We start from the raw sequence: 17,393 nt of genomic DNA on the forward strand, positions 1-17,393 counted from the left end.
ACTGGGTTGGCCAGCGCTCTGTCGGATCTCCATCACAGTGTGAGGTCTCCCCATCCAGTCCTGCATTCTCCACCATCTTTTACAGCCATCGCCCCGTAACAGACCTCTTGTACTTGTAACTCCAGCTCAATGTCTGTTCCCCAGAAGATCCAAACTGTAGCAGTAATGGAGAATTTCAGAACTAGTTTCCCTAAATCATTGTAAAAGCTGCAGGTTGAGCTGGCATCTCTCTTTAGAATGTGTGAGCACATTTCACCCTTTTCCCTCAGCTTTGAAACACTAACACTTAACATGCTGTTCCACATATTTATTTACCCTATTACATATTGTATAAGTCAACTTTCATTAGATAATACTGTGGTAACCTAAAATCTCTGTAGCTTACAGCAGCAAAAGTTTATTTCTAACTCATTTTTTATGTTACTGGTGTTCTCTAGATGTCTTCTCATAACAGAATCCAGGCTGAAAGAACAGCCTCTATCCTGGACATGCCTTCCTAATGGCAAAGGGGAGAGAGTAGAAATGCTGGTAGAAACATTTTAGACACCAAAACAAGTCACATGGTCAAACCTGACAATGATGCAGGGAAGCATATTTAACACAAGTATTTGGAATCATTCAGAAATGCCAGGGCTGAGGTTTCTGAGAGTCTCTTGGCCTTTCCCACATTGTGCCAAGATAACTGCTATAGCGCCAGACATCACAGCCCTATTCCACACAGGAAGGAAAAAGACATGGCAAAGACAAACAGAAAGAACTGCTAGCTGAGTCTGTCTCTCCTAAGAGTTTTCTTGGCAATCTCTCCCATGACGTCTACTGACATAGGGTGTATAATTAAGCTGCCACTCTCAACAACACAGGGGTTCTGTTAGCAAGGAAGCCTGATAATATGACTATTAGGTGGTCAACTAGCAGTTTCTGACACTCCAACATAAGAGAGACTATCTATAAATTTTTGGAAGATGCAAGATCAATGAATCAAGTCGACCGATGAAGCCCAAAGAGAAAACACAGTCTAAAATTTTCTGTAGTTGTTGCAGAGATGCTGGAAGCTGATCTAATAGAACCCTGATGTGTTTCTGGGCTTGAAGTCAGCAGCTGGGTTACAGGGCAGAAACAGAATGTGGGCTAAAAAAAGCTTACGTGGGGCTTCCCTGGGAGTACAGTGGTTAAGAATCCACCTGCCAATGCAGGGAACACGGGTTCCATCCCTGGTCCAGGAAGATCCCACATGCCGTGGAGCAACTAAGCCCATGCGCCACAACTACTGAGCCCATGCTCTTCAACTACTGAAGCCCATGCACCTACAGCCCGTGCTCTGCAACAAGAGAAGCCACCACAATGAGAAGCCCAAGCACCGCATGAGGAGCAGTCCCTGCTCACTACAACTACAGAAAGCCCGCACACAGCAACAAAGACTCAATGCAGCCAATAAAAATAAATAAATAAATGTATTAAAAAAAGACAGATTATGTGATGTCTCATATGGACAACTAAACTTTAGATATCATCTTCCCCACCACCGCCTAGAGAGCCAGCATTAACCCACAGGTAAAACAGAACAAAACCCAAAGATACGGAATGAAATATTCAAGGAGAGCTCACACTCTGATTAACAGGTTGGAACCCCATAATTCAGGCCTCTTTAGGCCCTTATTTGGAGGCCCCTGCAGCCTGACATCCCTCCTCTTGCCCACCTTACCCAGAGCTCTGAGTCTGAAGTCCTAATTGGTGGAGACACTTTGCCTGAAAATAGACAATGGCTGAAGAAGCTCACATCAGGCATCCACTCTTCCTGACTTATGTATAAGCAGACCTCTGGGGTTCACCAAGCAAATGAGGGGCTCTAATGCAGGGCCAGGCACAACTGCAGTTGGTGAACTCATACTGAGAGCCGGGCATTAAGTGAAAGTCCCACAGGCTGAATCATGAGACCTCCCAGCCTGCTTGTACCCATGCAACAAGAACAGGTTGCTATAAAAATGGAACATTCAGAGAACCACAAAAAAAAAGTGCTTATAAATTTAGAAATTCTGCCTACTACAAATATGAATATTAATACTGGGAAGCGGATGGTGGACTGGGATATTGCAAAGTAAATCTCCATATTGAAATGTTAAAAGGTAATGTGAAAGCCTTCTAAATACGTCAATATAGGTGATAGCATATAGTCTTGAGTTATGAAGGTAACCAGAAGCAGAGGTAAATAAAGAAACTGTTGAAAGGAAGGAAGGAAGGAAGAAAGAGAGAGAGAAAGAACAAACTAAAAGTAGAACTACCACATGACCTAGAAATTCCACTACTGGGCATATACCCTGAGAAAACCATAATTCAAAAGATACATGCACCACAATGTTCATTGCAGCATTATTTACAATAGCCAGGACACGGAAGCAACCTAAATGTCCATTAACAGATGAATGGATAAAGAAGATGTGGCACATATATACAATTGAATATTATTCAGCCATAAAAAAGAACAAAATTGAGTTATGTGTAGTAAGATGGTTGGACCTAGAGTCTGTCATACAGTGTGAAGTAAGTCAGAAAGAGAAAAACAAATACTGTATGCTAACACATATATATGGAATCTAGAAAAATGGTACTGATGAACCTACCAGCAGGGCAAGAATAAAGATGCAGACATAGAGAATGGACTTCAGAACACAGCAGGAAGGGGAGGCTGGGAGGAAGTGAGAGAGTAGCACTGACATATATACACTACCACATGTAAAACAGCTAGCCAGTGGGAAGCTGCTGCATAGCATAGGGAGATGAACTCAATGCTTGATGATGACCTGGAGGGTTGGGGTAGGGAGGGTGGGAGGGAGGCTCAAGAGGGAGGGGATATGGGGATATATGTATACATATAGCTGTTTCACTTTGTTGTACAACAGAAACTAACACAACTTTGTAAAGCAATTATACTCCAATAAAAATGAAAAAAAGAAATAAAGAAAGAAGGGAGGGAGGGATTGAGGGAAGGAAGGAGGGAGGGAAGGACATTGTCTTGTGACTTCATGGGAGGGAAGGAAAGTGGGGAGACTATGACTTTGCACTATAACCTGCTCTGTGTCGTTTGCTCTGTCACCATGCACATGCACTACTGGAACAAAAATAAATGGAAAAAAATCAAATAGGAGAACTGTGTCTCTAGTAATGAGGTCTGGAAATTCAGTCACACCATAGGCATCAAGCATCTGCTTATTAAGACTCAGCAATGTTTGTCAGCTACTAGGAGACAGGAGCCACCTGGTCAGAAAGTGTCCAGAAGATGCTATAAGATGGGACCACTTCAAGTAATCGTAACAATAAGAGCAAACACTTATTGATGCTTACTGGATGCTAGGGCTCCCCTGAGAGTTTTACTTGCCTGTTTCTTTTAATTCTCATAATAATTCTAAGGTCTAGGTGTTTTTATCATCATCCCCATTTTACAGATGAGAAAACTAAGGCAGAGAAGTAAAGAAATATGCCCCAGTGCCCAGGGTGATAGAATCTGAGTAGCCTGTTGGCGAGGGTACAACCTTAACCACTGTGCTTTGTTGCCTGTAAGGTAGCGCCCCAAATACTATCTGAAAAAATACTGGGCCATTACAATATTGGCATTCTATTATTACAGGTAAATTCACATAATGGGCCCTGACTTTTTATTTCCTCATTGTTTTAGCGTGGCTATTATAAGAAATGTATGTTAAAAGGCCTTGGAAACTGTAAACCATTCATTGCAAAATGAAAGATGTTAAAATGTTATTTTTTTCAGCTCACTGCCAGGGTTGGGAACCTTCGTTGGATCCCTTCTAAGCCCCACATAAAGCCCCAGCCCCACCGAGCACACAGGTCCTCCCTACTCACCGGCCCGTCTATTGTACATCCCACTCAACCTCCTCCTCGTCCCCAGAACTCCTCCTCTTCACGCATCCCTCCTCCCCACCCGAAGTAAGCTCTCAACTCTCAGCATTTTCTGCCACGTTCCTTGTTTGTATCACTTAACCATCGCCTCAGTTGTATAACTTAATTCAAGAGGCCCCAACCAGGAGAGGCAAACGTCTAGGAACTTGTGCTTCCCCCAGATGAGACGAGCCTTGTAGCAGATTACGGTTCCCAAAGAACGCAAACCCAGGCTAGAACAACAGGCCCCACTGAGACGTCAGCATCCAGCATGAGGCTGGGTTCACCCGCTCGCCGCCTAAGGAACGCACGTCCATTGCCAGAGAGCAATGCTCAGCACGAATTGTGGCCCTTCCTGGGTTCTTGGTAACAATTGAAACCTTGAAGGGTAAATCTCGCCAGGATACATCTGCCAGCAAGTGTAGGTTCTGATCCCAACCAGGGCTGAGCCTGTCCCTCTGGGGAAGTGGCTCTCAAATTTGGGGGTCTTAGGACTCCTTCACTCTTAAAAAGGACTCCTAGAACTTTTATTTATCTGGGGTACATCTATCAATACTTACTGTATTCGGAATGAAAGGAATTTTAAAAATATTTATGTATTATGTTATATTTTAAAATCATAATAAAAAACCTATAGCATGTTAACGTAGATAGCATATTTCTATGAAAAAAATTTATTTTCTAAAACAAAAAGAAGAATGACATTTTTGCATATTTCTGGTAAAACTGAAGACAACTGCATTCTCCTGCTTGCTTCTGCATCAATCAGTTTCATTAGCACACACCTTGTGGCCTGCCAAACACCACCGTACACAAGCAAGAAAACGACAGTAAAAAATGGCAAATAACACCTTGGTATTCATGTGACATTAGTTTTAACCTCAAAGATCCCTGAAAGGGCCATGTTTTGAGAATGACTACTCTAAAGAGTTTTTAGAAATGAGGAGGAGCATTTTTTGGCCGCCCCAGATAGTTGAGGGGAGAGGTGGCCAGGTTTGCTGGACATCTGGCACAGCCCCAGGCAGTTCTACATAAGGAAGAACTGTCCAGCAGGGAAACTATAACCTGCTTCCTTGTAGGAGATGATTTGGACTCTTGCATACTCACTACAGCATAATTTTACAAGAGCTTAATAAATATTTTTGCATTTGTTAAATGGACATAGTGGAACCAGATTGCTGACCAAGAAGGTTCGCATAATAATGAATCTAACTATGGGAATCCCCTGGCTATCCAGTGGTTAGGACTCTGCGCTTTCACTGCCGAGGGCGCGGGTCCCATCCCTGGTCTGGGAACTAAGATCCCACAAGCCGGTGGTGTGGCCAAAAATAGAAAGAACCTAAGTAAATCTCAGAGGTTCACCTAATAATGAATCTAAATCTCAGAGGGTTTTCATCCTATAGGCTTTTAAATACCACAGGTGGTATAATAGGAACTACTGCACATCCCAGGCAACATTCAAGCAATCTGGAAATTGTTAATCTCAAGGTTTTCTTCATTTGCTGTTCCTGGTGGACCAATGACTAGCTATCTGTGCAAAACAGTAAGACTTTGTGGTGACCACTTCTTCCCAGGAACAAGAGCAAAGCTCAAGGTGTAATAGGGCTGCTTGATAAGGAGAGTTCAGGTGGCACTCTGCATATTTCAGTGGAAAATGTCTAAGATAACTTCTGTGAAAGTAGTGTCCCTGTGTCTTTTTAAAGCATATTGTAAATCATAACTCTTACTCATTGTGGAGTCGCTGGAATAAATAGGGACTTCGGGTTCTGGTGTGCTGGCCTGGAAGGCCCTGCTTTCTGCGAGCTGCACTGGAGGCTAGATTCTGAATGCAGAGGTGTGGACACCGGCACCCTGCCTCCTTCACCAGTTCCTGGACAGAACCAATAGCTCTTCTCCTGGGTGTCTTTTGATAGGAACTGTCATTGGTAAACATTATTAGTTTTATCATTTATTTTGCTTTTTTCCAAGAGCCCTTATTTATATTTTGATTTTATGCCCACCAACTTCCCTTTGAGTTTGGTCAAAAAGGATATTGTTATCTACTTTCCTTTTCTTTTTGCAGAAGCTATTTGTGCTGAAAAAATATTCTAACAAAAAATGAAAGGTCATTGTCATCTTTCAGGCAATCCCACTCTCCAAAGATAGCTATTAAATGTTTTAGTGTATCTCCTTCAAGATCTTTTTGTACACATATACACATGTATATATATTATACTATACGTAGAGATTTCTCCTAAATCCTACTGGAATAGCACTGAATGTATGGATTAATTTTAATAAAATTTACATATTATAGTATTTTAAATCTTCCCGTCTACATATAAACTTACACAAACTTTCAACTTGCATGATCAAGTCAAACAAGAAACTCCCGAGGGAGAGCAGGAATTAGAATAAGGCGTTATTTCTACAACAACCATGTCTTTAGTGGTTTCAGTAAGGAGTTCTCACCTGCCTTTTTGGTTTTTTTTTTAAATTTTTTAAAGAAATGTTTAGTTTTTTTTTTATAAATTGATTTACTTATTGGCTGCATTGGCTCTTCGTTGCTGTATGTGGGCTTTCCCTAGTTGTGGCGGGCAGGGGCTACTCTCCATTGTAGTGCGCAGGCTTCTCATTGCAGTGGCTTCTCTTGTTGCGGAGCATGGGCTCCAGGCATGTGGGCTTCAGTAGCTGTGGCGCATCGGCTCAGTAGTTGTGGCACATGGGCTTAGTTGCTCCGCGGCATGTGAGATCTTCCCAGACCAGGGATCAAACCCGTGTCCCCTGCACTGGCAGGTGGATTCATAACCACTGCACCAACAGGGAAGTCCCTCGTCTGCCTTTTTAAATATCGTTATGAAATATTTCAAACACAAAGATCAGTTAAAATAAAGTAATAAAAACCTACAGAATGGGAGAAAGTATTTGCAAGTCATGTATCTGATAAAGGGTTCATATCCAGAATTTACAAGGAACGCATACAACTCAACAACAACAACAAAACAAGCAACCCAATTGAAAAGGGGGCAAAGGGCTTACGTAGACAGGTCTCTCAAGAAGATGGCCAAAAAGCATGTGAAAAGATGCTCAACATTATTAATTATCAGGGAAATGGAAATCAAAATCACCGCGCGGCGCTACCTCACTCATTAGGATGGTCACTAGCGACAGAACAAAAGATAACCAGTGTTTGCAGGGATGCAGAGAAACTGGAACCCTTGTGCACTGTGGATGGGAATGTAAAATGGTGCCACCATTACCAAAAACAGTAGGGAGCTTCCACAAAAGAATAAAAATAAAACTATTGTATGACTCAGCAATCCCACCAGTGGGTAGATTGCCAACAGAATTCAAAGCAGGATCTCAAAGAGAGATTTGCACACCGACTGTAAATTATTCATTACAGCATTATTCACAATAGCGAAGAGGTGGAAGCAACCCAAATACCCACTGAAAGATGAATGAATAAAGAAAATGCGGTCTATACAGATATATATACGCACATACATACACATATGCACATTATATACATACAACACAGCCTTAGAAGAGAAGGAAATTCTGACACTTGCTACAACATGGATGAATCTTGAGGACAAGTGAAATAAGCTAAGTGAAATAAGCCAATCATAGAAGGACAAATACTGTATGATTCCACTCGTGTGAAGAGTTGGAAGTAGTCAAATTCATAGAAACAGAAAGTAGAGAGGCTGGGAGGACAGGGGAATGAGGAGTTGTTGTTTAATGGGTATAGAGTTTGTTTTGCAAGATGAAAAAGTTCTGGGGCTCTTCACACAACAATGCAAATATACTTAACACTACTGAACTGTACACTGAGAAATGGCTCAGATGGTAAATTTTTTATGTGTTATTTTTTTCCACAATAAAAAAATAACAAAAATCTGTGTACCCACCTGGAACACTATCAAATCCTAACATTTTACTATACCTCCTTTAGATTTTTTTCCAGGAACAAAAGGTGGCAGACAATGGGGGCACCTCTTGTCTCCATGACCCTACTCTTCTGTTTCCCTCTTCAGAGGTATCTGCTTCTCTGAATTTGGTTTTTATCATTCCTACGTGTGTATCATATTATGATCGCGTGTACACGCATCCATAAAAAATATATAGCATTGCTTTGTCTATTGACTACTTTTATATCTAGGGCACCATACTGTACCTATCCTTTGTGCAATATCACACTTTAAAATTTACACACATTGGTAAATAAAGACCCAATTCATTATTAACACTGCTATATAGTATTGCAATGTTTAAATATACCATGTTTATTTATCCACTATCCTTTTGATGAGTAGTTGAGTCATTTCAAATACTGCACTATTATGACAACTCAACAATGACAAAAAACAACCAACCTGATTGAAAAATGGGTAGAGGGTCTGCATAAACATTTTTCCAAAGCAGACATACAGATGGCTGACAGGCACATGAAAAAACGCACATCGCTAATTCTCAGGGAAATGCAAATCAAAACCACAGTAAGATATCACCTTACACGTGTTAGAATGACTTATCAAAAAGACAAGGAATAATAAACATTGGAGAGGGTGTGGAGAAAAGGGAACCCTTGTGCACTGTTGGTGGGAATGTAAATTGGTGCAGCCACTACAGAAAACAGTATGGAGATTTCTCGAAAAATTAAAAATAGAACTACCATATGATCCAGATATTCCACTTCTGAGTATTTATTCAAAGAACACGGAAACACTAATTTGAAAAGATGCACCCTTGTGTTCATTGCTACATTATTCACAATAGCCAAGATATGGAAACACCCTGTGTCCACTGATGGATGAATGGAAAAAGAAGATGTGAGACACACACACACACACACACACAATACAGTGGAACACTACTTGGCCTCCCCCAAAAATGAAATCCTGACATTTGTGACAATACAGATGGACCTTGATGGTATAATACTAAGTGAAATAAGTGAGATGGAGAAAGGTAAATACTTTATAATTTCTGATATGTGGATCCCACTCTTATGTAGAATCTAAATAAACATGAACAAATGAAATAAAATAAACACAGATACAGAGAATGGATCAGTGATTACCAGAGAGGAAGGGGGTTGTGGGGTAGGCAAAATGGGTGAAGAGGGCCAAGTGCATGGTGATGGATGGTAACTAGACCTGAGTGATCACTCTGAAGTGCACAGAGATGTGGAACTATAATGCTGTACACCTAGGACTTATATAATAAAAATAATTAAATAAAAATAAACATAAAATATTTCACTACTGTGAACAACACTGGATCAAATCATCTCGTATATAGCCTTGTCTAAGTGTCTCTTGGGGTGAAGCCTGTGCATTAGATGGAATGAGTCTCTCCAGTGTCACCAGGATACTGACAAATGGTTCTCCAGGGCGTGTGCCCCAATTTCCATCCACAACAGAGGAAAGTGCCAAGTGCTCCAACCCACACCAACTGAATTTGCCAGGCTTCCTCTATTCTGCCAATCTGCTGGGTGTGAAATAACACCTCATTATGATTCTATGTTTTCCAGATTATTAGAAGAGTTGAGTGTTTTCTCATGAGTTTACTGACAGTATGGATTTCCTCTGCATTGATGCTTTGCCTGTTTTTCTCTTTTGTTGTTTGTCTTCTGCTAATTGGTAGCCATTCTTTATGAACTCTGGATACCAAGGCTCTGCTAGTTATATGAGTTGCAAATTCTTCTCAGTCTATGGTTTGTCTAAACTTATTTATTTTTTGCTTATTTGTTTAACAAAAGTTTTACTACATTTTAAATATAATCAAATACATCAACCCTTTATTTCACGCTTACACTTATTACGTTGTGCTTATGAAATCCTTTCTGATCCTGAGGACATTGTTCTGTCTTCCTTGGGGAACAGAGTAATGATTCAGTAAATATTTGCTGAATAAATGAATTATTTCTAGTTTGCTGGTCTCCAGAAAATTGCACAAATCCAATTTTTATTTTGTATAAGGCCCATGTTCATATAAGCAATTTTCATTGCAAAATTGGACTTAAACTTAAAAGGGGGTGCTACCATTTGTCCTAACGAGGCCAAGCTGAAGCATGCTTTTTGTAACACACCAGTGAGAGTAACTAATTATTCTTCTTCACAAAGGATACAGTTGAGAAACAGGATTTTTTAAAAATTTATTTCAGCTGCACTGGGTCTTAGCCTGCGGCATGTGGGCTCTTTTAGCTGCGGCATGTGGGCTCTTTTAGCTGCGGCATGTGGGCTCTTTTAGCTGCGGCATGTGGGCTCTTTTAGCTGAGGCATGTGGGATCTTTAGTTGTGGCATGTGGACTCAGTTGCAGCATGCATGTGGGATCTAGCTCCCTGGCCAGGGATAGAACCCAGGCCCCCTGCATTAGGAGCGTGGAGTCTTACCCACTGGACCTCCAGGGAAGTCCCCAGAATTTTTAAATATAACAACATTTAGATTAGAAAGTAGAAAGTAAGCCTTGTTAGCAAGGGCTACAGCAATAGAACAGGGCATCGAGAACAGCCCACAGCGTCAAAAATTTTATTGAGCATCTATTATGTAAGGAGAGTTGTAGAACTTCTTCCTTAAAAACTGCAATCATTAGGTGTCACAGCACAGTTAAATTCTTTGGCCATGCCGTGCAGCTTGTAGGATCTCAGTTCTCCAATCAGGGATTGAACCCGGGCCATGGCGGTGAAAGCCCAGAAGGGAACTCCCACAATAAAATTCTTAATGCCAGAGTTACTGCTGTCTATAGCCCCAAGTCAATAATTCCAACTTATCAACAAGGCCTCCTCACATCACTTGTGGTTTATCAAAATAGCCCCCTAACTAGTCCTCCCACTTGAGCTCCTCTCCCATCCTTCACTCGCCAGAGTAACCTTCCCAAAATCATGTGATCAAGTCTCTCCTCTGTTCAAAATTTTCAGTGCGTCCTTGCTGCACACTGTATACATACTAATTTAGACACTGTCCCTTTGATGAGTATTTAAATCATTTAAAAACTTCCAGTATTATGAGTAATACTGTTATGAACAATATTATTAATGCAAATCTTTAACTGGGTATTTAAGGGCCCCCATACTCTGGTACCAATTAACTTTCTTCAGGTTCCATCACACTCTATGCAAATCCTCTGCTTCCGTTGGCCTGACCCTATGTTCTCACAGTCCTTCTCCTCGCCATCTAAAGGATCCTGCCAAGGATCAGCCCAAGACCCAGCCCCTCCGAGGGTTCTTTACTGACTGCTTGATGGTTATTCTTGCCTCAGATCCCTAAAACATTTACCCCCTGTGCCACGCAGTTCGCACTTACTGCCTTGAAACTTTTTAATATATCTCTTGCTTCCCAAAGTAGATTAAAGTGATCTGTGGGCAGGATTGATGTCTCAGAGGGTCTTGAGAGGAAGGGGGAACCCTGAAGCATCTAACCCCGTTCCTCATGAGATTCAGTAAATATCTGCTGACTGCCAGTTAGCCCAAAATGTGTTTACTATTTTTTTTGCTTTCTTTTTTTTAAAATAATATTTATTTTTTTATTGGGGTATAGTTGCTTTACAATGTTGTGCTAGCTCCTGCTGCACAGTGACGTGAACTAACCATGTATATACACGTATCCCCTCCCTTTTGGATTTCCCTTCCATCCAGGTCACCACAGAGCATCAAGTAGATTTCCCTGTGCTATACAGCAGGTCCTCACTAGACATCTATTTCATACCCAGTGGCATATATATGTCAGTCCCAATCTCCCAATTCGTCCCACCCACCCTTGCCCCTCACTCTGGTGTAACGTATTATCTATTTCATATTAAATTTGCAAATGTTTTTTAAGAAGTCTTAATATTCTCCTACAGGTTGGGTTATCCTTCCCAAATGAAAATAATTCATTGTAAAAAAGAAAAAAAATTAGTGCAAAAAAATTTTTAAGAATATAAGTCATCTAAAATCTCAGGTACCAGTTCTTAAATGAAAGCATGTTCATTATTGAAGAGTTGCACATTGTAGAATTCCCCACAGGAGTGGTCTATGTGTCCCTCAGACACCCCTCCTCAGCAGGTGAAAGACCTGGAGAAGAGACACCAGCGTGACGGGTATACCGTGCTGGACAGAGACCCGTGTGTGCAGACACGGGACTGCCCACGTTACCACCTCACAGACTGGCACTCCTCTGCCCCCAGATGGAGGAGATCGGCTGAGAATAACCACCTACCACCCTCTATCTGCAATTCAGGGAAACTGCTTCTGCCACCTTTCATCAGTGGCCTCTTAAAAGAACAGCTTGCTGCAAATGCTTGAGAAAATAGTGAAAAGGGGGAAAGAAGAAAATAAAAATCACCGCTGAGAGATAACCGTAAGCAGTACTCATGCGCGTGCATACACATACATACACACACACACACACACACACACACACACACACACAGTTTGGGCTCATACCATGCATGCAATATGAGAGGCTGCGTGGGTCAAGGTCACAAGCATGGCTGCTGGTCTGGAGCCCAGCCCTACATGCACAAGCTCTATAACCTGAACAAATGCTCTCTGCTCCCATCCCCTCACCTGCAAAATTAGAATATGAGCAATACTGATAGTATCTGCCCCATAAGGCTGCTATGGGCTTAAATGAGATGTTATGTATAAAGCGTGTCTAATAGCATGAGACACACAGAAAGAAGACGCAGCTATGAGTTCTCATGACAACACAGTTCCCCATGTGGCCTTTTAACTTAACACTTCATCTTAACCTTGTTGTCAAATATTCTTTGAAAATACTATTTTTAGAATTATAGGGTTCTGTAGCCTACCTCTTTTACTTAATACTTTACCCTGACTATATGTTTTAAAATATTTTTTTTGATGTCTATATTTTAACACTCTATTTTCTAAACATACCACAATTTATCATTTCCCCCTGTTTCCGGACATTTGTTTCCTATTTATCACTATTATAAATAATACTGTGATGGTATACTTAAAACTTGGGTCATAACCCTGGTTACTTTCTTAGGATAGATTTCTAAAGATAGAATTTCTAGAATGAGAGGGTATAAACATAGTTCAATGTTCATATTACCAACCTGCCATGCAGAAATAATAGACCAAGTTTACTTTCATGAGTTCTGTGTGACAGTGGCTCTAACTATGCCCTTGACAGAATTTTAGATTATCTCTTTTTCTTCTTTGCTAGTTGAGAAAAGGAAAATTTTTACTTCATTTCATTTTGATTTCGCTAACTTGAGAGGTTAAACTTTTATCATTATATTGGTTACGGGTATTTCTTCTTTTGGGAATCTTCTGTTCATGTCCTCATTTTTGTTTATCTGATTTTTTTCAGTTGATTTGTAAAGAGGTATTTTCCCACATTAATTGATAAATGCTATTATATATTAGGAAGTTGATTTTTCCATCACATTTTATTTTTTTTCCAGTTTCCTTTATAGCTTACGTTTTAATTTACCATCTATTCCACATGGAGTTACTGAGCACCTGCTATGTGCTGAGCACTGTGACAGGTGCTGGGGATTCAGCTGGGAGCAAAGCCGACTAAAATCTCTGTCCTTGTAGGGCCTACATTTTAGTGGGAGCTTCTCATTGAGGGTGTCATTTCAGTGGACACCCTCACATTCCATCCCTGGAATGCCTGTTGCCTAGTTTGAGAATGACCTATAATTACTTAAACATACTTGGCTCATTCATGCCATCTTCCTTTCAGAAAACCGTTGTACCCACATGACTATACAGCAAGGGAGACCCAGCACTCAGCCTAACAGAGAAAATTTGATAATATTTTCAAACAAGTATGACTAACAGGGCACCCTTAGACCTTCAGCTGGGACTTGAAAACACTCAGTGGTTATTTCCTTTTTTCCCTTCCACACAGGTGCCTCTAAAATTTTACAACCATTTGTACATCCTACGGTCTGGGGCTGGAGAAATGGGGGCATGCAGGCAGGGTTGATGAGAGAAGGGAAGTTTGGGGGTCTTAGCTCAGGCTACTATACCAAAGTACCATGAACTGTGTGACTCACAAACAACAGAAATTTATTTCTCACAGTTCTGGAGGCTGGAAGTCCGAGATCAGGGCACCAGCAGGGTCAGGCTTCGGTGAGAGCCACTTCCATGTTGCAGACTGCTGACCTCACGTTGTGTCCTAACATAGAGGAAAAAGATGGAGCTAGATCTCCAGCCTCTTCTTAAAAGGACACTAATCCCATTCATGACGTCCCCACCCAAATACCTCCCAAAGGCTCCACCTCCAAACACCACCACACTGGCAAATAGATTGCAACGTGAATTTTCAGGGGATACCAACATTCAGTCCATAACAGGTCCCATAAGCAGAGGGGACTGTGCCAGGAATGACTTTACAGAATGACAGATACAACAGCCAATTTCATAAGAGATTCCTTTCCTTCAATGGGGAAAGGAATGGGACCGGCAATAGGAGTAAAACTGCCTCTTCAGCAACCTGTGTGACTCAAAGACCAGCTGCGTTGCCACCCTCCAAAGCCTCAGCACTTGGAAACAACTCCAGGGAAGTGGACAGAGCAAATCTTGAATTGACAGTGATTGTGTTTTGGGCAGCAGAACAGGAAATTAAAATAGAAATTGAACAGAGTTACAGAAAAATAAAGTTCTATTTCTTATACCTCAAAGATATCACTGTGTTTTTAAGAGGAATCACAAAGAGAGAAAAGAGATCATCTATTAAACACTTAAATTAGAATTTCCCTCAGTCCTGGAAAAGAAACTGAAAATGCAAATGGAAAATTCCATTAAATTAGCATAAGTTTAAGCTAACTTTTAAAGGTACAGTTTGGAAAACCTTATCCATTCCAATAATTCCAAGGTGGAGGTCATCAATTCCTTCTTCACCTGTTGGCCACTCATTAGCACCATGTACATAAATAACTCCACAGAACCAGATTAAACATAACACCTCCCAAAGTTGCCCAGCAGAGACTAGCAAGAACCTCCTGACAACAGGATCTCTAGACAGTCCTACTCAGAAGAGTTCTCCTTCATCTCCTCTCCTCGCACAGCACATTCTCAACTCTGCAGCCCCCCTTAGCCCTTTCCCTCTGTCCCTCATCAGAAGCCGGCCTTCACGACTCTCGGCTTTCTCCTCATGGAAGCAGAGCTGGCTTTTGCTAGGAGGATGCAAGTAGAAGGATCAGAGAACCCAGATCCAAAAGAAGGTTCAGAAAATATGCTCAACATCCCTAATCACTAGGGAAAGCAAATCAAAACCACAAGGAGAGAACACCTCACACCCATCTGGATGGCTATTACAGACAGAGGGAGGGAGGGAAAATGAAGAGGGAGGGAGGAAGGACAGAAGTAAAGAAGGAAGAAAGGAAGAGGGAAAGAAAATAGCAAGTATTGGCAAGGATGTGGAAAAACAGAAACCTTTATGCACTGTTGGTGGGAATGTGAAATGGTGCAGCTGCTGTGGAAAACGGTATGAAAAATTAAAAACAGAATCACCATGATTCATCAATTGTATTTCTGAACATGTACCCAAAAGAACCGAGAGTAAGGTCTCGAAGAGATATTTACACACCCATGTTCACTGCAACATTATTCGCAATAACCAAAATGTGGAAGCACCCCAAGTGTCCATCAACTGATGAAAGCATAAAGAAAATGTGATGTAGACACACAATGGAATATGATTCAGCCTTAAAAAGGAACGAAATTCTGACCCATGCTACAAGGTGGACACACTTTGAAGACATGCTAAGTGAAACAAGATAGGACAAGTACTACAGAATTCTACTACAGGAGCGATTAAGTTCACAGAGACAGAAAGGAGAATGGTGGTTGCCAGGTTTGGGGAAGCGGGGGGATGTGGAAAGGAGGAGTTGATGTTTAACTGGTGCAGAGTTTCAGTCTGGGATGATGAAAGATTTTGGAGATGGATGGTGGTGATGGTTGCACGACAATGTGAGTGTACTTAACGCCAGGAACTGTGCGCTCAAAAAACAAACGGTTAAAATGGTGAGAAAAGAACTGGGAGGAAGGGGTGAGGGAAGGAGGAGGAGAAGAAGGAGGAGGAGGCGTTGGAGGAGGGTCTCTCACAGATAAATTGAGGAAACAGGGAGCACACAGGACTGGGTTTAGCGCGTGGGGAGCTGGGGTGAATTTCCTATTCCGTGGGCTGAGGAGACGGAGGAGAGCCGATCCCAAAGGAGCTGAAGCGATCCGGCTTCGCAAAAGCAATTATATTCCAATAAAGAGCTTAAAAACAAACAAACAAAATATTTTTTAAAAAAAGTAAAATGAAAGGCAGGGAGTTGTAAGGGTGTGGCAGAAAGCTACGGCTCCCACTCCCCTCCTTCCCAGAGACGGGGCGTCCCAGATCTCAAAGGCCTCAGGGCACAAGGCAGGGAACAGGGCGGGGGGCAGCCTGCAGAAGCCATTTCAACCCTAGACGCGTGTCCTAACTGCCACTCCCTCCGTAAAGCCCTTGTGATGTCCCCCAAACCCTGCACTCTCCACGCCGGCCCTACCCCCCAAAGGGGGGCAGACATTGGCTCTTAGAGGTGAAAGAGAAATGTGACTGTTTCCACGCACCAAGCCCAGAAGTGCACACGGCAAACTCACTAACACGCGGTGTATCTGTGGCACCAAAGTGCTACGGCGGGGGTGGTGATTGGGGGGGAAGCGTCCGAGGGAGAGGGGCCATAACGCGACCACGCAGAGGCTGGGACCCACGGCCCCGAAGCCGCGGGGCTCAGGGGTGCGGCTGCATCCTCCAGGCCCCCAACAGTCCTCTGCGTCTTCCCGGCTCGAGCGCGCGCGGGCCGGCAGCAGAGCGCGCGCGACCTCACGCCTGCCAGCATGCGCGGCCGGGCACCCCGTCGGCCGAGGGCGCGGTCGCGGCCGCCCCGCTACGCTGCGCACGGCGCGGAGAAGGGGAGGGGAGGGGAGGGGAGGGGAGGGGAGGGGAGGGCGCGCCCCGGGACCCGCGAGCCGCCGGGGCGGGGCCGGCACTCACTGGGGGCGGGGCCCGCGGGACGCGCTCGGCCCTGAGGAGCCCCGCGGCCCCGCCCGCCCGAACGTCCGCCCGCCGCCCGGCTCCTCCCGCAGCCTCCTCGGCGCGCTCCTCCGAGGTGCCCGTGCGGCAACACCCAGGGCGGCAGGAGAGCCGCCGCGGCCGCGCGAATCTGTACCCGGCGCAGCGCGGTTTGCGTAGCTGGGTCTCTGTGGCGCAATCGGTTAGCGCGTTCGGCTGTTAACCGAAAGGTTGGTGGTTCGAGCCCACCCAGGGACGACAGCGCTCGTTTTCTTCTACGGGGATTCATTTTAAAACGGCAACCTTGAGATTTTTAATCGGAGTACGACACTGCCACGTGTCTAGGACCCAGGAACACAACGTCCTCTTCATAGTATTCGGTGCCTAAAGCCGTGAATCCAAGAGCGAAGCTGCGCTCTGGCCTGCGAGCCCGCCGGTTGCTGATTCTAGTCCTACCGAATATCCGGGGGAAATGTGCACCTGTGGTTCAGGAGACCTGCCCCACCGTG

The 17,393-nt window shown here is 43.2% G+C and overlaps 1 protein-coding gene and 1 non-coding gene across 4 annotated transcripts in view; one reads left to right on the plus strand and one right to left on the minus strand.

Moving 5' to 3' along the window:
• Positions 1-16,713, minus strand: part of ALOX5AP (arachidonate 5-lipoxygenase activating protein) — a 66,871-nt gene extending 50,158 nt beyond the window's left edge. The window contains exons 1-2 of one of the 3 annotated variants that reach the window (XM_057707963.1): positions 16,477-16,713; positions 13,919-14,016 (exon numbers count right to left, since the gene is read on the minus strand). The gene's annotated coding sequence lies outside the window, so the exon portion shown is untranslated. Of the gene's footprint in view, positions 1-13,918; positions 14,017-16,442 lie in introns of all 3 variants that reach the window. The other 2 variants (XM_057707961.1, XM_057707962.1) reach the window with 2 other exon arrangements.
• Positions 16,714-17,068: 355 nt separating this feature from the next.
• On the plus strand, positions 17,069-17,142 carry TRNAN-GUU (transfer RNA asparagine (anticodon GUU)). The gene has a single exon. It is a non-coding gene; the product is annotated as a tRNA-Asn (tRNA).
• Positions 17,143-17,393: the final 251 nt, after the last annotated feature.

This window comes from Hippopotamus amphibius, chromosome 14 (assembly GCF_030028045.1).
Source record: "Hippopotamus amphibius kiboko isolate mHipAmp2 chromosome 14, mHipAmp2.hap2, whole genome shotgun sequence".
NCBI lineage: Eukaryota > Metazoa > Chordata > Mammalia > Artiodactyla > Hippopotamidae > Hippopotamus > Hippopotamus amphibius.